Below are 24,116 nucleotides of genomic sequence, written 5' to 3' on the forward strand. Positions count from 1 at the left end.
CTTTAAATTTTACTGATTTTGATACTTGTATGGACTGCATAAAGGCAAACAGAACAACAAGTCAAATAAAGGTGCCAAAAGGAGTTCAACCATATAAGAAATCATACATTCAGATATATTTTTTCCAGACATGGACATATATGGTCAGAAATACATTATCATTTTTATAGATTATTACTCACGATATATGTTCACTACATGATTCATAATAAAATAGAAGCAATAGCATCCTTTAAAGTTTTCAAGGTTGAAGTAGAGAAACAATGTGAAAAATAAGTGGTGAGTATTTTGGTAGATATACATAAGATGGACAAGCACAAGGTCCGTTTGCGAAGTTCTTCAACAAAATGGGATTGTTGCCCAATATATTATGCATGGTTCTCTTGTTCATAACTGTGTAGCAGAAAGAAGAAATCGAACATTATTACACATGGTTCATAGTATGTTATGTTGCTCTAAGCAACCTAAGTCCTTGTGGGTTGAATCTCTTAAGCCAGCAACATATATATTAAACCGAGTTCCAACCAAGGCTGTTCCAAAGACGCCTTTTCAATTATTCAAAGGTTGGAAATCTAGTTTGACACATATACCTGTATGAGGATGCCGTTTGAAGTTAGAATTTACAACTCATAAGAAAAGAAGCTGGATCCTAGGACCATTGGTGGATTTTTCATTGGATATGCCAAAAGGTCTAAAGGAGACAGATTCTACTGTCCATCTAGCAGTATGAGGATTGTGGAATCAAGACATGCAAAATTTCTTGAAAATAACTTAATTAGTGGGAGTGATCAACTTTAGAATACAACTTCTATAAGAGATCAACCTTCCACTTCAAGTCAAAAATTGATTGTACATAACACCCCTGAAGTTCAATTGGGTGTTGAGAAACCAATCAATGAGATTCCACAAGCTGTTGAAAACATGCATATAGATGAAGTTGTTCAAGTAATTCCTGAAATTATTGAACAACCAGTTGAACAACATAATCCACAGGAAAATGTTGGTGCAACATTGAGAAGATCTACTAGAAAAAGAAAATCAGCAATTCCTAGTGACTTTGTTGTATATTTGCAAGAATCTGACTATGGAGTTGAAAATGATCCTGATTCTCTTTTACAAGCCATGAATTCTAAAGAGTCTGAATTGTGGTATAATGCAATGAAAGAAACGATGAATTCTATGTAAAGTCACGAGGTATGGGATCTTATCGATTTTCCTAGTGGTGTTAAACCCATTGGATGTAAATGGATTTTTAAGACTAAAAAGGACTCATCAGGCAACATAGAAAGATATAAAGCAAGACTAGTTGCTAAAGCATTCACTCAAAAGAAAGGAATTGATTACATAGAGACACTTTAGAGACATTTTCTCCTAAGTCTAAAAAAGGATTCCTTTTGCATAATATTGGCATTAGTAGCACACTTTAACTTAGAATTGCAATAGATGGATGTGAAAACTGCATTTCTCAATGGTGATCTAGAGAAAGAGGTTTATATGAAACAAGCTGAAGGATTCTCCTCTAGTAATGGTGAACACTTCGTATACAAGTTAAAGAAATCCATATATGGACTAAAATAAGCTTCCCGTCAATGGTATTTGAAATTTCATAATGTTATCTCTTCATTCGACTTTGTTGAGAACATTATGGATCAATGTATATACCATAAGATCAGTGGGAGTAAAATATGTTTCTTAGTTCTATTTGTGGATGATATATTACTTGCATTAAATGATAAGAATGATATATTAATTGAAATAAGTTATCTCTAAAAGTTTTGATATGAAAGGCATGGGTGATGCATCTTATGTTATTGGTATTAAAATTTATCGAGATAAACATCAATGTACCGTAGGTTTATCTCAAGAATCCTATATCAATAAAATTTTAGAGAGTTTTCGAATGAAAGAATGTTCACCAAGTGTAGCTCCTATCGTGAAAGGTGACAAGTTCAACCTGAATCAGTGCCCGAAGAACGATCTTGAGAGGGAAAAAATGAAGGACATTCCTTACGCTTCTGCTTTTGGAAGCTTGATGTATGCTTTGGTTTGTACAAGACATGACATATCATTTGTTGTTATAATGTTAGGAAGATATCAGAGTAATCCAGGTCTTGACCACTGGAAGGCTGCAAAGAAAGTCTTATAATATCTTCAAGGAACAAAAGACTACATGCTTATGTACAAACGATCAGATGACTTGGAAGTCATTGTCTACTCTGATTAAGACTTTGTTGGCTATGTTGATTCATGGAAATCAACTTCAGGATACATATTTATGTTACCCGGTAGAGCTCTATCTTGGAGAAGTTCCAAACAGACTCTAGTTACTACTTCTACTATGGAGGCTGAGTTCGTTTTTTGTTTCGAGGCTACCTCACATGGTGTATGGTTAAAGAGTTTTATTTCTCGACTTAGAATCGTCGACTCTATATCTAAGCCATTAAGGTTATATTGTGAAAATTCAGCTGTTGTCTTTATGGCTAAGAATAATAAAAGTGGTAGTCGAAGAAAGCATATCGATATCAAATATCTAGCAATAAGAGAACATGTTAAAGACAAGAAAGTGGTCATTGAACATTTTAACACTGAAGTAATGTTAGATGATCTTTAACTTAAGTCATTCCCCCACAAACATTTAAGGAACATGTAGTCACAATGGGACTTAGTCCCACTATGTTAAATTTCGTTGTAACAATAAATGTTTACGAAACTCTATTTATATGATATTTCTGGTTAACTGTGTGCACATTGAGTTTTTATCTTCAGAAATTTCACTAAAGTATGGACCTCGAATAAATATTGAGTTTATTCATTAATTTAATGGGTAAAATTTTAGAGATATAGTGCATTGTGATACATGGAAGATACGACTCACTGCAAGAGATATTTCATTAATGGGATTAGAATACATGGACCAAGTGAGAGAATTTTGACATTTTTGTTGACGTTGATATGATCCGTATTGCATGGGTCCATTATCCCACTTTATCGACCCATTATCCGACTAATGGGAAGGTAGTTAACTACCCATTATCCCATTAATTGAAAGGTAGTTAACTACCCATTATCCAACTAATGGGAAAGTGGTTACTTACCCATAATACCACTAATGGGATAATGGTCAACAACACATATATCACAATCTTGAGATTTTCAAAAGTCACAAAGAAGGGAATGCATCATCTTTCGAAACCATCAATTGTCTAAGTTTCCAGATCTTCAAAACAAACAACATGACATTAAACAATAAAAAATCAGAGCAACCCAATGTTGCTTTGATTTTTAAAATTATGTTTCTCAAAAGGTAATGAACAGAAGCCACTACCTCCATTTGTTCCAAGGACAGGAGGCCATCAAGACTTATGATGATACCTAAGGGCAACACGGAAACTTTTGTTGCATCACCTCCATTGACAATTGAAGTAACCCTTGGTAGCTCTATGGGTGCATAGACTAAAAATGCTCCCATACTATCAATGCTTGTCTCTTGGAGCACTAGCATTTCCTTTTACATACAAGGCTAGATATATATTACAACAATTAAAAAAATGTTAGTGGAAGTACTAAAAGAGATAATGTGAAGAAGATTTTCAAATTATCAGTGTTTATAAATTAAATTTGACAAAAAATAGTCTTTGTTTTTCTGTGTGTTTTTATTGTTAATTTACTCACATTCAAAAGTGAAACTGGACCATAGAAAATGTCTATTGATTCAATAATCAAAGATTAAGGATGAAAAGATACAAGTTAGAAACAATGGTGTTTCTAGAGATGAAAAAAAGAAGAATCCAATCATACCGAATAATTTAAGCATAAAATAGAAAACTATAAAATAATAAATATGAAAAATACCTGAACGATTGTAATACTGTTTTCTGGAAGAGTTCCTGTTAGTACTCGAGCTAACTCAATCACATTATTCCCACCAGTCAAAATATGCTACTTATAAAAAATCAAACGATAAATAATATCATAAAATAATTGTTAAAACTTAGTTCGTGAGATGAGAATTGTTTATAATAATATGTACAATTAATGCTAAGGCTAGCAAACATGTAGATAATATAAAATGGGAACACAATATTTGCAAATCAATCAAATCCAAGACTTCAACATAATGGTTTAAAAAATTCTTAACGTTGAATTCATTCTATTTTTTATTTAAAAGTTATGATTTTTATTGAAATATTTGAGATTTTCACATAAAAACATATTCAAGGATTGAAAAAGTCAAATTTTGAGTATTTTTAGGGGTCCTTTGTTTAACAGTTATATAGGGATTAAAAGTGTAATTTTATTTTATTTTTCCAGATGATTGGCTAATTTCACTAAAAATTGAATATCCAATGCAAAGATATATACAATCATACCTATTTATTATTATTATCATTATTATTATAACAATCATTTCTTATAACAATATTTCACCGAAAATATACTATAACAATAACATATCATCTGTAATCGCAGAATCTGAGGTCTAGAGAGAGGGTAGTGTCACACCCAGAGCGCATACCCCAGATCAGACCAGCGTTGTCTTCCTCACAAAGGACTCATACAAGCCCTTAACATTCGTCATAACATGTGATCAATAAAAATTGTGGAAAAATTAAAACTTCTACATTCTACTTGAAGTATACTTAGACTTCATACTTATTTATAAACCACACGATATTCTAAGAAATTGTCTCACATATATAAAACCATCTAAAGCGTACAAATCAGGATTTTTGAAATACATAGTCAATATGCCATATAGGCCTTAATAAAAAACTATCTCATGAAACATGATTGAAGTAGGATATTCCTAATATCTACTAAAGTCTTCATAAGCTGGAAAAAACATATGGTAGCGTCCCGGACATGAGGACCTACCAGTACATGGAGAAAAAGTTCCAAGCTTCTTCAAATCGACCTCCTTAAACTTCAATGGCCGGAACCTACAGTTGTAGTAATATAAAGTAATGGGGTTAGTACGCCACATGTCACTCCTCGAGCTACCCCCGAAATGCGGACACAGAACCTAGGACCACAAGTGATCCCAAGCTAACCCCGCTGGCATGATCATGAGCATACTAAATATAATAAACTCTTGCAGAAGCTAAATCATACTTAAAATGAAAAGATGAGGAAAACCCATATTCTATAACTGAGATATTTTAAAACAATGAGTTTAGTACAAAAGAAATATGAACTAGATACTAAGATGAATCTAATTATGTCTGAAAATAGTCTCTAAACTTGAATTGAAATATAGGGACAAGCCCCAGCTAAATCTAGCAAAAACTGAAACTAAATGACTAAAAACTGAAATGAAACTCATGACTGTTATCCTCGGAGAATGAGGACTCACCACTGAATCTGCTGGACTGGAGATCGAAAATCGATCTATGCGTGATCTGGATGCTGAGAACCTGAACCTACATCACGAGAAGATGTAGCGCACGTATGCGTCATTGCTTGAAAGGTACTGAGCATGTAGGATAGAGTAAAGCTGAAATAAAACATAACTAAACAAGCACAAAAACAAGTATAATATTCTGAATGTGATGTGCTGATTTCTGAGCTAACTGGATGCAATGACCAATTTATATCATGCTGAAACTGAATACTGAATATATTGATAAATGGTCAATGCAGAGAGTCCGACTAAACTGTGGGAGCTACTAATAACCGATAATAAAACCACATGAGTTAAATGTGGAGTCCGATGTATACGCCCCATCGAGAGGACCCAATATACCCTGCCAAAGGTATAAAGATATGCTGGCGTGATCCCTTAACTGATTGCCCACAGAGGGAACTTACAACCTACATGGATAGTAGTTCTAGGACTATTGGGTATGCTAAAACCTAGTCCAACTCGGTATTATGCTACTCCCAATGAATTATGTAACTTAACTGATTATATCAGAATTTTAGTAAATACTGGATAACTCGAAACTTAAAATGCAATCTGAGAATGCAACAATTAATCTGGTAATTATGCAATTATAACTGAGACATGTATATCTGAAGTGTCTGAAATATATGACCTAACATGTGTAATTCAAGAACTAAAGAAATACAAAGCTAGGGTTCTGAAATTCATGCGATAATCTGAGTAATAACATGATAATATGATTTGGAACATATATTTATTAAATTCATGAAGTTCTAACAATGTTCTAGAAACCCTAGGTTTAATCATGATAACAGTATCAAGAATCTGACTGAAACTAGGGACCCAATGGGTGAAAGGAACCCACTAGTGAAATCCCACATACCTGGTGATGAAATCCACGGAAAAATACTTAAGTTTTGGTGCTAGAACTTCTGGAGCATGTGGCGTTCTTGAACTAGCGTTCTTGAGCTTTTTTCTCCTCTCTTGCCTCAAATTTTCTAAGTTTTGATTTAATGATTTGACTTGGATATGTTTAACTATGTTTCTAGGCTTAAACTGACTAAAATCTGATGATTTAGGGTCAAAATGACCTAACATAGGGTTTAAACGGAGTGGGAAAGGTCAAAAAGACCCCTGGGAAGGTTGCTCATGGGCCTCACGACGGCTATGACTGACGGTCCGTCGTGCGCCCGACACCCCGTCGTTTGGTCAGTCGCGAGGGCCTTTTCGACAGTCCTCTACTAAAATGGGCATAACTTTTAACTCAGAGGTATGATTTTAGCAAGGTCGGTAGCTATGAAAATATAATTCAATTCTCTATCTGTGGGTAGGTCATGGGAGTCCTAATTCATTTTGTGCTAAGAGTTATAGTCATTTTAAGTTTATCCAACTGTATTTCCCCTTAGCTGGCTGCAAATTTTAAACCTACGGACCGTAGGTCCACCGACGAACCATGTTGGTCATCCATAGCTCTTGTCAGAGAGTGGTTGAAGGGAGTCTTGATCGACGTTCACGGACTACGGACCGTCATTTGACCTACGGACCATAAGTCCATCCGTCATCCAAGACTTAACCAATTTTTCTAGGCTGAAATTTTTGGGAGTTTATGACTCCATCGATGGTTGTGCAGGACTGACCGTGGATCAGGATACGGTCTGTCGATTCCACCATTGGTAGCACCTGCAGATTTTTCTGAAAAACTAATTTTTGGTTTGTTTTGGCTACGGGATGTTACATTATCTCCCCCTTGGGAACATTCGTCCTCGAATAAAGACTAAACTAGCTGAAATAGAGGGAGAGAGATGCAAACCCCACTACTAAACACTGAGAACTGAGTTCTGACTAAATTGAGTTCTAAGTGCATGCAATTACGCTAAAAATGAAAGTACAAACTGAGGGAGCACGATTTTAAAACTGAATTTACACATTAATGACTGTAAAACTGAAGAGGAACTATTACCTCAAGCTGGAGAGGAATCGGAAGGAAAAAAGTAAGGATACTTGGCTTTCATGGCTGCTTCTGCTTCCCAAGTAGCTCCCTCTACGGACTGACTCCTCCACAAAACCTTGACTAAAGCGACTTCTTTGTTTCTCAACCTTCTAACCTGGCGGTCAAGAATATCAACTGGTACATCCGCATAAGAAAGACTATCTTTCACCGCCACACTCACTAATGGCACTATAGAGGCTGGGTCACCCATGCACTTCTTCAAGAGTGAGATGTGGAAGACCGGATGCAATGCTGTTAATTTTGCTGGCAACTCTAACTCATATGCCACCTTGCAAATCCTTTTCAAGATCTTGTAAGGGCCTACATATCTAGGACTGAGCTTCCCTTTCTTTTCAAATCTCATCACCCCTTTCATAGGTGAAACTTTCAGAAAAACCCAATCATCAACTTGGAACTCTAGTTCCCTTCTCCTTACATCTGCATAAGATTTTCTGCCGACTTTTGGCTATCTTAAGTCTATCTCTAATGAGTTGCACTTTCTCCATAGCATAAAGGAATGAATCTGGCCCTATCAAAGCTGTTTCACCTACTTCAAACCAACCAACAGGAGATCTACATCTACGCCCATATAAAGCCTCATAAGGGGCAATCTGAATGTTGGAATGGTAGCTATTATTGTAGGCAAACTCAATAAGAGAAAGGTGATTGAAATCGATCACACAAGATCTCAACATATCCTCTAAGGTCTAAATGGTACGCTCTGCCTGCCCATCCGTATGTGGATGAAATGTTGTACTAAGGTTAACTTGAGTACCAAGACCTTTTTTAAATGACTTCCAGAAATGAGAGGTAAACTGATGACCTCTATCTGAGATGATAGACAAAGGAACCCCATGCAACCTCACAATTTCAGTAAGGTAAAACTTGGCATAGTCCTCTGCCAAATATGTAGTCTTGTCCGCCAAAAAACGAGAAGACTTAGTCATCCTATCAACTATCACCCAAATTGAGTCATGCTATCTGCGAGTACGAGGTAACCCTGTGATGAAATCCATATTGATCACATCCCACTTCCAAGTAGGAATATCAATCTCTTGAGTCATACCTCCTGGTTTTTGATGTTCTACATAGACTTGCTGGCAATTGGGGTACTTACTCACAAAGTCTGCTATATCCCTCTTCATGCCATTCCACCAATAGACTTCCCGCAGTTCACGGTACATCTTAGTGGCACCTGGATGAATAGAATACCTGGAGTTATGAGCTTCTGCAAGAATATTCTGCCTCAACACTCCCACATCAGGAACACAGAATCTACCTTGGTAGCGAAGTACACCATCTCCCCCTTGGGACAAACCTCCACTCTCTGATTATTGACTGCACTCTTTAGTTCAAGCAAGATTGGATCAATCTCTTGCTTTTCCTTAACCTCCACTACCAAAGACGATTCTGACCCATTCTGAACTGTTACACCGCTGTCTGATATGCTCATAAGGCGAACTCCCAAGCGAGCAATCCTGTGAACATCCTTCACTAGCTCCTTTCTTTTTTCATTAACATGGGATACACTACCGATAGATAATCTACTAAGAGCATCGGCCACTACATTCGCCTTTCCAGGATGATAATGAACACTCACATCATAATCCTTATGGAACTCAAGCCATCTACTCTGATGAAGATTCAACTCTTTCTGGGTGAACACATACTGAAGGCTCTTATGATCGGTGAACACATCTACATGAACACCATACAAGTAGTGTCTCCATATCTTGAGTGCAAACACCACTGCTGCAAGCTCGAGGTCATGAGTTAGATAGTTCCTCTCATGCACCTTAAGCTTTCTAATGGCATAAGATATAACCTTATCTCTTTGCATCAACACACAACCAAGGCCAACTCTGGATGCATCGCAATAGATCACATAACCATCTGGACCCTCTGGTAGTTTCAAGATAGGAGTTGTAGTCAATCTAGTTTTCAATTCTGTGAAGCTTTTGTCACAATCATCTCACCATTGGAACTTGACCATCTTCTGAGTCAACCTAGTCAATGGTGAGGCTATGGATGAAAATCCTTCCACTAACCTTCTGTAATAACCTGCTAGACCTAAGAAACTTCTGATATCTGTAGCAGAGGTAGGTCTGGGCCATTTTTTCACTGCTTCTATCTTTTGTGAATCTACGCGGATCCCTTTGCTAGATACAATGTGACCAAGGAAAGAAACGGATTGCAACCAAAACTCATATTTACTAAACTTAGAGAATAACTAGCAATCTTTGAGAGTGTGCTGAACAATTCTCAAATGACTTGCATGTTCTTACTCACTCCTAGAGTAAATGAGGATATCATCAATGAAGACGATAGCGAACAAGTCTAAGTACTGTTGAACACTTTGTTCATCAAATCCATGAAAGCTGCAGGAGCATTGGTTAGTCCAAACGACATAACTACAAATTCATAATGACCATACCAAGTTCTAAAGTCTGTTTTGGAAATGTCACTATCTCTGACTCTAAGCTAATGATAACCCGATCTGAGGTGTATCTTTGAGAAATGACTAGCACCCTGAAGTTAGTCAAACAAGTCATCCATCCTGAGGATGGGATACTTATTCTTGATTGTGACCTTGTTCAGCTATCTATAGTCAATTCACATTCTGAGAGAACCATCTTTCTTCTATACGAACAATATTGGTCCACCCCATGGTGAAATACTAGGTCTGATGAAACCCTTATCTAGAATGTCTTTCAACTGCTCTTTCAATTCCTTAAGCTCTGTTGGAGCCATTCTGTAAGTAGGAATAGAAATAGGCTGGGTATCTTGAAGGAGATCAATTCCAAACTCGATTTCTCTTTTGGGAGGAACCCCAGGAAGATCTTTTAGAAATACTCCTGGAAATTCACAGAATACTGGAACTGACTCAAGAGTTGGGGTTTCAAGGCTAGAAAACCTTTACCCAAACTAGATGATAGAGATAACCATTAGATGTCATCTTTTTGGCCTTAAGGTAAGAAATAAATCAACCCATAGGTGCTAAGCTACTACCTTTCCATTCTAAGATTGGTTCGTCTGGAAACTGAAAACGAACAATCCTAGTTATACAATCGACTGAGGAATAACATGAGTGTCACCAATCTATGCCTAGAATAACATCGAAGTCTACCATTTCTAACTCTACTAGATCTGCTGAGGTGACTTTCTTAGAGACTGTGACAAGGCAATTTCTGTATACCTGTTTAGCTATAACTTGGTCACCGACTGAGTAGAGACTGAGAAAGGTTCTAAGAGAGTTTCTGGACTAACGCTAAATCGGACTGCTACACTGAGTTACAAAAGACAAAGTCATGTCCGTTGTATGAGTGAACCATATGTGAGTCACATCCTTGAATTGGTAGGATGCCAATCTCTCATATAACTACCAGTTATTGACATCACATCAAATATTTTCTTGACCTCGTCAATGAACTTCTGTGGGTCCTTACCAACTTTTGACCCTGAAAACTTAGGTAGATTCATCCTAACAAAATCACAAACTCTGGTTGCCACTAATCGATCATTTCTATTAGTAGGAACTCAAACCTACTGATTATTCTGGTTGGTCATACTCTTGACCAAAAGCTGAATTGGCTTTCTCAAATTCTGCATTTTAAATTCCTTATCTGGTACTTGAGGAACTGTGTTAGCATTACGTGCATTAGCATTCCATGCCTAAGCTCTACGAGAAGGCATGATCTTGAGCGCTCAACGTCGAGTTAGAATGGAATTTGATCATACCTTATGCACGATAAGAGTAACAAGAAGGTGAAGTTTTTCCTAAAACACTTCATAGACTCCCTCTCATTAGATGTGGTGCACTTAACACCCATGAAAAGGACTCTACTTAGTGCGGATTTTTCAGACATCTTAGGACTCTTGAACCTAGTGCTCTGATACCAAGTTCTGTCACGCCCCGCGCTACCCCCTAGACGCGGAAAACGAACCTAGGACCACAAGTGATCCCAAGCTAACCCTTCTAGCATGATAATGAGCATACTAAAGATAATAAATTATTGCAGAAGCTAAATCATACTTAAAATAAAGAGATGGGGAATACCCATATTCTATAACTGAGATATTTGAAAACAATGAGTTTAATATAAAATAAATATTAACTCAATATTATGTTAAATCTAACTATATCTGAAAATAGCCTCAAACTAGACAAGAAATACTGGGACAAGCCCAGCTAAATCTAGCAAAAACTGAAACTAAATGACTAAAGACTGAAATGAAACTTATGACTGTTGTCCTCGGAGAATAAGGACTCACCACTGAATCTGCTGAACTGGAGATCGGGAAATCAATATTTGCGTGATCTGGATGCTGAGAACCTGAACCTACATCACGAGAAGATGTAGCGCACGTATGCGTCAGTATTTGAAAGGTACTGAGCATATAGGATAGAGTAAAGCTGAATAACACATAACTGAATAAGCACAAAAACAAGTATGATAATCTGAATGTGATTTGCTGATTTCTGAGCTAACTGGATGCAATGACCAATTTATAACATGCTGAAACTAAATACTGAATATACTAATAAATGGTCAATGCAGAGAGTCTTACTGAACTGTGGGAGCTACTAATAACCAATAATAAAACCACATGAGCTAAATGTGGAGTCCGATGTATACGCCTCATCTAGAGGACCCAATATACCCTGCCAAAGGTATAAAAGCATGCTGGCGTGATCACTAAACTTATTGCCCACAAAGGGGACTTACAACCTACATGGCTAGTAGTTCTATGACTATTGGGTACGCTAAACCCTAGTCCAACTAGGTATTATGCTACCTCCAATGAATTCTGTAAATTAACTAATTATATCTGAATTTCTGTAAATATTGATAGCTCGAAAGTGAACATGCAAACTGAGAATGCAACAATTAATCTGGTAATAATGCAATTATAACTGAGGCATGTAATATCTGAAGTGTCTGAAATATATGACCTAGCATGTGTAGTTCAAGAACTAAAGAAATACAAAGCTAGGGTTCTGAAATTCATGCGATAATCTGAGTAATAACATGATAATATGATTTGGAACATATATTTATTAAATTCATGAAGTTCTAACAATGTTCTAGAAACCCTAGGTTTAATCATGATAACAGATTCAAGAATCTGACTGAAAACTAGGGACCCAATGGGTGAAAGGAACCCACTAGTGAAATCCCACATACCTGGTGATGAAATCCACGGAAAAATACTTATGTTTTGGGTTTGGAACTGCTTGAGCTTGTGGCGTTCTTGAACTAGGCCTCTTGAGCTCTTTTCTCCTCTCTTGCTTCTAATTTTCTAAGTTTTGATTTAATGATTTGACTTGGATATATTTTTATTATGTTTCTAGGCTTAAACTAACTAAAATCTGATGATTTATGATCAAAATGACATAACATAGGGTTTAAACGGTGTGGGAAAGCTCAAAAAGCCCCCTGGGAAGGTTGCTGTCGGGCCTCACGACGGCCAGGACTGACGGTCCGTCGTGCGCCCGACGCCTCGTCGTTGGGTCCATCGTGAGAGTCTGTTCGACAGGACTTTACTAAAATGGGCATAACGTTTTACTCAGAGGTCTGATTTTAGCAAGGTTGGTGGCTATGGAAAGATAATTCAATTATCTATCTGTGGGTACGTAATGGGAGACCTAATTCATTTTGTACTAGGATGTATGATCATTTTAGGTTGACCCAACTGCATTTTCTCTTAACTGGCTGCAAATTTTCCACCAACGGTCAAACCTATGTACCGTAGGTCCACCTACGAACCATGCTGGTCATCCATAGCTCTTGTCAGAGAGTGGTTGAGGGAGTCTTGATCGACTGTCACAGACTACGGACCGTCGTTTGACCTACAGACCGCAAGTCCGTCCGTCGTCCAAGACTTAACCAATTTTTCTAGGCTGAAATTTTTGGTAGTTTCTGATCCCATCGACGGTTGTGCAGGAAAAGCTCAACAAACCTAGTACAAGATCGCCACAAGTCCCAGCCCCGAAAACTAAGTATTTTTTCGAGGATTTCATCACCAGGTATGTGGGATATCACTAGTGGGTTCATTTTACCCATTGGGTCCCTAGTTTTCAGTCAGATTCTTGTTTCCCATATTATGATTAGACCTTAGGTTTCTCGAACTTCAACCGAACTTCATGAACTTATTGGTTATATGTTCCGAATCAGATTATCATATTATTATTCAGTTTATTGCATGAATTTCAGAACTCTAGCTATGTATTTCATTAGTTCTTTAATTACACATGCTATGTCAGATATTCAGTTACTTCAGATATACATGCCTCAGTTATAAATTCATAATTAACAGATTAATTGTTGCATTCTTAGTTTGGATGTTCAATTTGATCTATACAGTATTTATAGATAATTCAGACATTATCAGTCAACGATATAAATAAATGGGATTAGCATAATACCGAGTTGGACTAGGGTTCCGTATACCCAATTAGTCCCAGAACTACTAGCCAAGTAGGTTGTAAGTCCCCTCTATGGGCAATCAGTTTAGTGATCACGCTAGCATGCCTTTATCCCTTTGGGAGAGTATATTGGGTCTTCTCAATGGGGCGTATACATCAGACTACACATTTGGCTCATGTGATTTTATTATTGGTTATTAGTAGCTCCTACAGTTCAGTTAGACTCTCTTGCATTGACCATTTATCAGTATACTCAACATTAAGTTTCAACATGTTATAAATTGGTCATTACATTCATTTTTCTCGGCATTCATAATCAATATCATGTTCATATTTTTATACTTGCTTTTGTGATTGTTAAGTTATGTTTTATTTCAACATTATTCTATCCTACATGCTCAGTACCTTTCAAGTACTAACGCATACGTGCGCTACATCTTCTCGTGATGTAGGTTCAGGTTCTCAGCATTCAGATCACGCATAGATCGATTTTCGATCTTTAGTTCAGCAGATTCAGTGGTGAGTCCTCATTCTGTGAGGACAATAGTCATGAGTTTCTTTTCAGTATTTAGTCATTTAGTTACAGGTTTTTGCAAATTTAGCTGGGGCTTGTCACAGTATTTCTAATCCAGTTAGAGGCTTATTTTAGGCATAGTTAGTTTCAACTTAGTGTTGAGTTAGTAACTTCATTGAATTAAACTAATTCGTTTTCACATATATCAGTTTTAGCATATGAGTATTCCCCATCTTTTCATTATAAATTATGATTTAGCTTCCACATCAGTTTATTATCTTTAGCATGCCCATTATCATGCCGGCAGGGTAAGCGTGGGATCACTTGTGGTCCGAGGTTCTGTGTCCTCGTATCGGGGGTAGTTCGGGGCATGACAATACTTGATACCAGGGCACTAGGTTTAAGTGTCCTAGGATGTTTGAAAAGCCGCACTAAGTAGAGTCCTTTTCATGGGTCTGAAGTGCACTACATCTAATGAGAGGGAGGCTACAAAGTGTTTTTTAGGAAAAACTTCACTTTCTTGTTACTGTTATAGTGTGTAAGATATGTGCTGATTGCATTCTAACTCAACGTTGAGCGCTTAAGATCATGCCTTCTCGTAGATCTTAGGCATGGAATGCAAATGCACACAATGCTCAGAATTCCTCTTGTACCAGATAAGGAAGTTTAGATGTAGAGTTTTAGAACGCCAATGCAGCTTTTGTCTCAGAGTATGACCAATAAGAACAATAAGCAGGTTCCAGTCCTACTAATAGAAATGACCGATTAGTGGCAGCGAGAGTTTGGGACTTTATTAAGATGAATCCTCCTAAGTTTTTAGGGTCGCAAGTTGGTAAGGACCCACCAAAGATCATTGATGAGGTCAAGAAAATATTTGGTGTGATGTAAGTAACTGGTAGTTATACGTGAGATTTGAATACTACCAACTCAAGGATGTGACTCACATATGGTTCACTAAGTGGAAAGACAACAAACATCACTTTGTCTTTTGTAACTCAGTATAGCAGTCCAATTCAGTGTCAGTATACAAACTCTCTCAGAACCTTTCTCAGTCTCTACTCCAGTCGGTGATCCAGTTATCGCTAGATGGGTATACAAAAATTGCCCTGTCACAGTCTCTAAGAAAGTCACTTCAGCAGATCTAGTAGAGTTAGAAATGGTAGACTTCGATGTCATTCTAGGCATGGATTGATTACACTCATGTTATGCATCAGTCGATTGTAGAACTAGGATTGTTAGTTTTCAATTTCCAGACGAACAAATCTTAGAATGAAAGGGTACTAGCTTAGCACCTATGGGTCGATTTATTTCTTACCTTAAGGCCAGAAAGATAATATCTAAGGGTTATCTCTATCATCTAGTTCGGGTTAAGGATTCTATCCTTGAAACCCTAGATCTTTAGTCAGTTCCAGTAATCTGTGAATTTCCAGAAGATCTTCCCGGGCTCCCTCTCGAAAGGGAAATAGACTTTGGAATTGATCTCCTTCCAGATACCTAGCCTATTTCTATTATTCCTTACATAATGGCTCCAGCAGATCTTAAGGAATTGAAAGAGCTGTTGAAAGACCTTCTAGATAAGGGTTTCACCAGAGTTAGTATTTCACCACGGGGTATACCAGTGTTGTTCGTAAGGAAGAAATATGGTTCTCTAAAAATGTGCATTGACTATAGATAGTTGAATAAGGCCACAATCAAGAATAAGTATCCCATCCCTAGGATCGATAGATTGTTTGACCAACTTCAGGGTGCTAGCCATTTCTCAAAGATAGACCTCAGATTGGGTTATCATCAGCTCAAAGTCAGAGATAGTGACATTTCGAAAACAGCCTTCAGAACTCGGTATGGTCATTATGGATTTTTAGTTATGTCATTTGGATTAACCAATGCTCGTGAAACTTTCATGCATTTGATGAATAGAGTGTTCAAACAATACTTGAACTTGTTCTTTATCGTCTTCATTAATGATACCCTCATTTACTCTAGGAATGAGGAAGAACATGCGAGTCATTTGAGAATTGTTTTTTAGACTCTTATGGATCGCCAATTATTCGCTAAGTTCAGCAAATATGAGTTCTGGTTGCAATCCGTTGCTTTCCTTTGTCACATTGTATCTAGCGAATGGATCCGAGTGGATTCACAGAAGATAGAAGCAGTGAAACAATGGCCCAGACCTACCTCTGCTGCAAATATCAGAAGTTTCTTAGGTCTAGTGGGGTATTATAGAAGGTTCGTGAAATGATTCTCCTATATAGCCTCACCATTGACTAGGTTAACTTAGAAGATGGTCAAGTTTCAATGGTCAGATCATTGTGAGAAAAGCTTTGCAGAATTGAAAACAAGATTCACTACATCTCATGTATTGACTCTACCAGAGGGTTTAGATGGTTATGTGATCTATTGTGATGCATCCAGAGTTGTCCTAGGTTGTGTATTGATGCATCCAGGTAAGGTGATAGCTTATGCCTCTAGACAACTTAAGGTTCATGAGAAGAACAATCCAACTCATGACCTCCAGCTTGCAGCAATGGTGTTTGCACTCGAGATCTGGAGACACTACCTGTATGGTGTTCACGTAGATGTGTTCACTGACCATAAGAGCCTTCAGTATGTGTTCACCCATAAAGAGTTAAATCTTCTCCAGAGGAGATGGCTTGAATTCCTTAAGGATTTTGATATGAGTGTGCATTATCACCCTGGTAAGGCAAATGTAGTAGCAGATGGCCTTAGTAGATTATCTATTAGTAGTTTAGCCCATCTTGAGGAAGAAAGGAAAGAGCTAGTGAAGGATGTTCACAGGCTTGCTCGCTTAGGAGTTCACCTTATGAGCATATCAGACAATGGTGTAACAGTTCAGAATGGGGAAGAATCATCTTTGGTAGTGAAGGTTAAGGAAAAGCAAGAAAGTGATCCAATCTTGCTTGAACTTAAGGGTGAAGTCCACAGTATGATAATGGAGGTTTTCTCCCAAGGGGGGAGATGGTGTACTTCGCTACAAGGGTAGATTGTGTGTTCCTGATCTGGGCGAGTTGAGACAACATATTCTTGCAGAAGCCCATAACTCTAGGTATTCTATTCATGCAGGTTCCATTAAGATGTACCGCAATCTGTGGGAAATCTATTAGTGGAATGGCATGAAGAGGGATATAGCAAATTTTGTGAGTAAGTGCCCCTATTGCCATCAAGTAAAGGTAGAACATCAAAAACCAGGAGGTATGACTCAAGAGATCGATATTCCTAGTTGGAAGTGGGATGTGATCAATATGTATTTCATTACAGGGTTACCTCGTACTCGCAGACGGCATGACTCAATTTGGGTGATAGTTGATAGGATGACTAAGTCTACTTGCTTTTTATCGGTCAAGACTACGGATTCAGCAAAAGACTATACAAAGCTTTATATCAATGAAATTGTGTGGTTGGATGGGGTTCCGTTGTCTATTATCTCAGATAGAGGTCCTCAGATTACCTCTCATTTCTAGAAGTCATTACAAAAAGGTCTTGGTACTCAAGTTAACTTTAGTACAACATTTTATCCAAAAACGGATGGGCAGGTAGAGTGTACCATTCAAACCCTAGAGGATATGTTGAGAGCTTGTGTTATCGATTTCAAAGGTAGTTGGGATGATCACCTTCCCCTTATTGAGTTCTCCTACAACAATAGCTACCATTCCAGCATTCAGAGGACCCCTTATGAGGCTTTATATGGGCGTAGATGTAGATATCCTGTTGGTTGGTTTGAATTAGGTGAAGCAGCTTTGATAGGGAGAGTTTCAGTCCTTTATGCTATGGAGAAAGTGCAACTCATTAGATATAGACATAAGACAACCCAAAGTCAGAAATCTTATGAAGATGTAAGGAGAAGGGAACTAGAGTTCCAAGTTGATGATTGGGTTTTTCTAAAAGTCTCACCTATGAAAGGGGTGATGATATTTGGAAAGAAAGGGAAGATCACTCATAGATATGTAGGCCCTTATAAGATCTTGAAAAGGGTTGGCAAGGTGGCATATGAGTTAGAGTTGCCAACAGAATTAGCAGCAGTGCATCCAGTCTTCCATATCTCACTCTTGAAGAAGTGTGTGGGTGATCCAGCCTCTATAGTGACATTGGAGAGTATGGCGGTGAAAGATAGTATTTCTTATGAGGATGTACCAGTTGAGATTCTTGACCGTCACGTCAGAAGGTTGAGAAACAAAGAAGTCGCTTCAATTCAAGGTTATGTATAGGAGTCAGTTCGTAGAGGGATCTAGTTGGGAAGTAGAAGCAGCCACGAAGGCCAAGTATCCTCACCTGTTTCCTTCTGATTCAACTCCAACTTGAGGTAATAGTTCTTCTTATGTTTTCCAGTCATTCATGCGTAAATTCTGTCTTAGAATCATGTTCCCTCAGTTTGTACTTGCATTTTCAGCGTATTTGCATGTTCTCAAAACTCAATTCAGTCATAAACTCAGTTCTTAGTGTTTAGTAGTAGGGTTTGTAGCTCTCTCCCTCTATTTCAGCTACTTTAGTCTTTGTTTGAGGATGAATGTTCCCAAGGGGGAGATAATGTAACACCCCGTAGACAAAACAGACCAAAAATTAGTTTTTCAGAAAAATCTGCAGGTGCAAATGACGTGACTGTCAACACACCATACACTAACGGACTTACGATCCGTAGGTCAGACTACGGTCCGTAGTCCATGAACGTCGATCGAGAACCCTTCTCCTCACCCACTCTTTGACAAGAGTCACGGATGACTAACATGGTCCGTTGGTGGGAATTAGCATATAGTTACGGGGGAAATGCAGTTGGGTCAAGTTCAAATGGTCATAACTCTTAGTACAAATTGAATTAGGTGTCTCATGACCTACCCACAGATAGATAATTGAATTATCTTTTCATAGCCACAATTCTTTCTGAAATCCAACCTCTGAGAAAAATTTTATGCCCATTTTAGTAAAGGGCTGTCGAATATCCCCAACCGACGGACCAATCGACGGGGCGTGGATCCACCTATGGACCGTCTGTTCTGGCTGTAGGTTGGTCCGACAACAACTTTCCCACGGGTCTTTTGGAGCTTTCCCACTCCGTTTAATTCCTAATATACGTCATTTTGACCCTAAATCATCATATTTTAGTATGTTTATGCCTAGAAACATAATTAAAACATATCTAAGTCTAATCATTAAATGAAAACTTAGCAAATTAGAAGCAAGAGAGGAGGAAAAGCTGAAGAACCCTAGTAGAAGAACACCATAAGTTCCAGCAGTTCTAGCCCCGAAAACTAAGTATTTTTTCGTGGATTTCATCACCAGGCATGTGGGATTTAACTAGTGGGTTCATTTCACCTATTGGGTCCCTAGTTTTCAATTAGATTCATGATTCCCATATTATGATTTGATCTTAGGTTTCTCGAACTTCAAAAGAACTTCATGAACTTATTGGTTATATGTTCCAAATAAGATTATCATATTATTATTCAGTTTATTGCATGAATTTCAGAACCCTAGGTATGTATTTCTTTAGTTCATAAATTAGACATGCAAGGTCAGATATTTCAGTTACTTCAGATATACATGCCTCAGTTATAAATGCATAATTACCAGATTAATTGTTGCATTCCTGATTTGCATGTTCAGTTTTGAGCTATGCAGTATTTATAGAAAATTCAGACATTATCAGTTAACTATATAAATCCATGGGAGTAGCATAATACCGAGTTGGACTAGGGTTCAACGTACCCAATTATTCCTAGATCTACTAGCCAAGTAGGTTGTAATTCCCCTTTGTGGGCAATCGATTTAGTGATCACGCCAGCATGTCTTTATACCTTTGGCAGGGTATATTTGGTCCTCTCGATGGGGCGATACATCAGACTTCACATTTAGCTCATGTGGTTTTGTTATCGGTTATTTGTAGCTCCCACAGTTCACATTGACCATTTATCAGTATATTCAGCATTCACTTTTAGCATGTTATAATTGGTCATTGCATTCATTTATCTCAGCATTAATAATCTATATCATGTTCAGATTTTTATACTTTCTTTTGTGCTTGTTCAGTTATGTTTTATATCAGCTTTATTCTATCCTACATGCTCAGTATCTTTCAAGTACTTACGTATACGTGCGCTACATCTTCTCGTGATGTAGGTTCAGGTTCTCAGCATCCAGATTACGCATAGATCGATTTCCGATCTTTAGTTCAACAGATTCAGTGGTGAGTCCTCATTCTCCGAGGACAATAGTCATGGGTTTATTTCTAGTATTTAGTCATTTAGTTTCATGTTTTGCTAGATTTAGCTGGGGCTTGTACCAATATTTCTAGTCCAGTTAGAGGCTTATTTCAGATATAGTTAGTTTCACCTTAGTGTTGAGTTAGTAACTTCCTTGTATTAAACTCATCAGTTTTCATATATATATATATATATCAGTTTTAGCATATGGGTATTCCTCATCTTTACATTATAAATTATGATTAAGCTTCCACATTAGTTTATTATCTTTAGTATGCTCATGATCATGCCAGCAGGGTTATCTTGGGATCACTTGTGGTCCTGGGTTCCGTGTCCGCGCTCGGGGGTAGCTCAGGGCGTAACAGTATCAATCTCAAGGCAAACAACTTATGAGCAACAATTACATGTTTAATGTATCCCGTAACAATACAATATTTATCAACTTAAATGAGATACATAAATAGTAATGTATCATGCACTAATTTTTTTAGATATGATGTGCAAATTCAAAGTTATACTAAATGTATCAATTACATAACAACTACCACATGATAATGTTTCAATCTCAAATCAAACATCTTATGCAGTGGCGGAGTATGAAATTTCTTAAAGGGTGTCCAGAAATAGCAACTTTTTTTGTTAAGGGTGTCCAAAATAGATTATTTAATTATTTCGTATATCATTTTACTTGTATATATGCTAAATTTTTTTCGACGAAGGTTGTCCAATTGGACACCCTTGTTAATATGTGGCTACGCCACTGGTCTTATTAGCAACAATTACTTATTTAATGTATCGAGTATAAATACAATATTTATCAATTTAAATGACAATGAAATAATAATGTATCATGAACTAGTTTTTTTGATATGATACATATTCAAATTTATACTAAATGTATCAATTGCATAACAATTACCATACAGTAATGTATCGATCTCAAATCTAACATCTTATGGGCAACAATTACCTATTTAGTGTATCTAGTATAAATACAACACTTATTAATTTAAACAATATACATAAATAGTAAAATTGCTAAGTAGCAAATATATTTATGATGTATCTACTAAATCTTTTTGATAATTTTGAATCAAAATTGAAAGATCTTCAATGAACTAGGAGAAGAATTTTGCATCTCAAAATTTTGAATAATTTTGAATCAAAATCGAAAGGATCTTCGATGAACTGGGAGAAGCATATCATACAAACAATAATACAATATCAACATACACTTGATAATAATACTTGGTAGAGTAATCTTTTGTGCATTGTCTCAGCAATATCAATGAACTCATCTTTATCTTTGAGTGCCCAGTTTATCTTGTTATTGTTTCATGTGCCAAGATCAATCGTGATGTGGTAGATTCTTTAATGCATCTTCAACTAAAGCCAACACCTCCTGTATCTGCATACAAGTTTCGTCCCTATTATGTATATCATCGCCAATCTTTTCACTCGTGTCAATGCATAATGGGTACATTGCGAATCTCGACTTTCTTTTTTTCACTTCTAAATATAGTTTAATGCCCATGTCGTTCATAATTTTGATCGGAGACGAGTTAACTTCTACGATGTAATGAATTTCAATGTTTTTCCTTCATACATCGATATCCAACTCGTCTGAAATTGATGCTTTGAGATTCAAAAACGAAACTGATTGTCATACTATGATTCCGTCACTTTTGTAACTTTCATATTTCACTTCGTTGTATTTCTCAATTTTTCTCAATCGATGGATGTTAACAAATTATTATTCAGTGTAGAAGATATAATTTTGAATTATGAATTTTGAAAGGTCTAAGTAGATTACCTATGAAGATAGGGATTGTTTAGTTTCAGTGACGCTTAAATTAAGCTAATTAAATTAACAAAATTTTATTATAGATTATTTTCCTTTTTACGCTAAAAAATAATTTTTTTACCTTGTATCAATTATACTGTATCAATTTCGTAGCTATGTATCAAACGCCTACCTTTTTACGGGATTTTTGTAAAATGTAAATTAGTTGGGATATAATGTAATTAATATCTTACAACATGGAATTCCGTTAATTTTTACTCGCCAGCCCAAATCCCCTAACCTTACCCAGCCCATTATTCCCTCAACCCGACCCAAATTTCTTTTTCAATAACAATTCACCAAAAAAAACCATGCCTGTTTCTTTTTGTCGGCCAGCGAACCAAAATCGCGACCCGGCCCAATTTCTTACCCCCAAAGAGAACCCAAACATCATCAACATAGCAGCATCTAAAACGTTCATAGAAAGAAGGAACTCCATCAACAACAGTACGATTCCAGCAGCGCAGAAGCAACACGCGAATTGTCCTACCTGCGTGAGATGAGGCCACATCGGCGCCAAGGACGAATTGATCGATCTAGATCGTTCGCTCCCCTTTCTTCTTTGGGAATGAGTTGAAAGCTTCAGAAAAGTTGGTCGCCCTAATTTGGTGAAAGGTTTTTTGAATTTTGAATTAGGGATTGGGTCTTTGTTCTTATCCAAAACTTTCACCTTTTTCTCCTCGAAAAAGAGTTTGTTGCCCTAATTCTTGGCTATATAAACTCATTTTTATTTTATTCATTGAGAGGGGGGNCTGAGAGAGGAATTTTGGAGAAACTTGTGAGAGACTTTATTTGTTGAAAAACTTGTTGGAAGACTTACTTGTGAGAGACATTATTTGTTGAAAAAATTGTTGGAAGACTTTGGTTGGGAAAGTTTTGAATTTTTCTTTGAGCAAGAATACCTATAACATACTTAAACAAGAACAAATTAAAAAATATACATACTAGACACGTTCGAAATAAAGGAGGGACTTAGTTTTGGTGTTGGGTTCATTTCTCTTCCTCAATACCTTGATTATTATTCGTATTCGAGTATTGGCATCGTGAAAGTCCTTTTTCTGCTCGTGCTGTCTCATTTCGCTGCCCGGAAAAGGTAGGGTCGTCTTCTTTATAACATTTGTTTTTTGCATCCTCTCTTGTCTCGAAATGATACTTCCGTGTTTGAAAAGCTTTGTTTTTTTTGTTTAGTGTTTGCTGACTGCTTTTTGCTCCTTAGTTTATAATTTTTGATATAATATATATTTTTAGTCGTTCATCGAGTTGGGTGCAAGAGTTAAAGTTTTTTGGATTCATGCTCAATGTTGTGGTCTCTTTGTTTCATGGGTTCAATTCGCTGTGATTATTCTCGTCTTCTGTTTGTTTAGTTATGACAAATTTTCTCTTGTTTGATTTCGTCTTATTATTACCAAATGAGACAATATATATGGTGTGAAATCTTCTCGTGATGGTATTTATGTTGGTTTAGCGTGGTAACAGGCTAGTTTAGAACTAGTTGGTTTTGTGCTTTTTTCATTCATTCATATCTCCCTTTGTCTTTCCCTTTATCACATTTAGTGATCATCCGTTAAGTCTATGTTAAGTCTCATTTTCTGCCTACTCGTCTATTTTTACCATGTTCTATCATCTGTTTAGAGTATTGCCATCCGATTTTTGGATTTTCTGTTTAGTTTGTTTGGCTAAGTGTTGAAGCATAGTTATTCCTCTTTTATTTCATCCTATGAACTCAAAGGAAATATATATATATATA

The 24,116-nt window shown here is 37.0% G+C and overlaps 1 pseudogene; it reads right to left on the reverse strand.

The window, feature by feature from the left end:
• Window positions 1–3,160: 3,160 nt before the first annotated feature.
• Window positions 3,161–24,116, reverse strand: part of LOC107030314 — a 32,051-nt pseudogene continuing 11,095 nt past the window's right edge.

Source organism: Solanum pennellii, chromosome 9 (assembly GCF_001406875.1).
Source record: "Solanum pennellii chromosome 9, SPENNV200".
Taxonomy (NCBI): Eukaryota; Viridiplantae; Streptophyta; class Magnoliopsida; order Solanales; family Solanaceae; genus Solanum; species Solanum pennellii.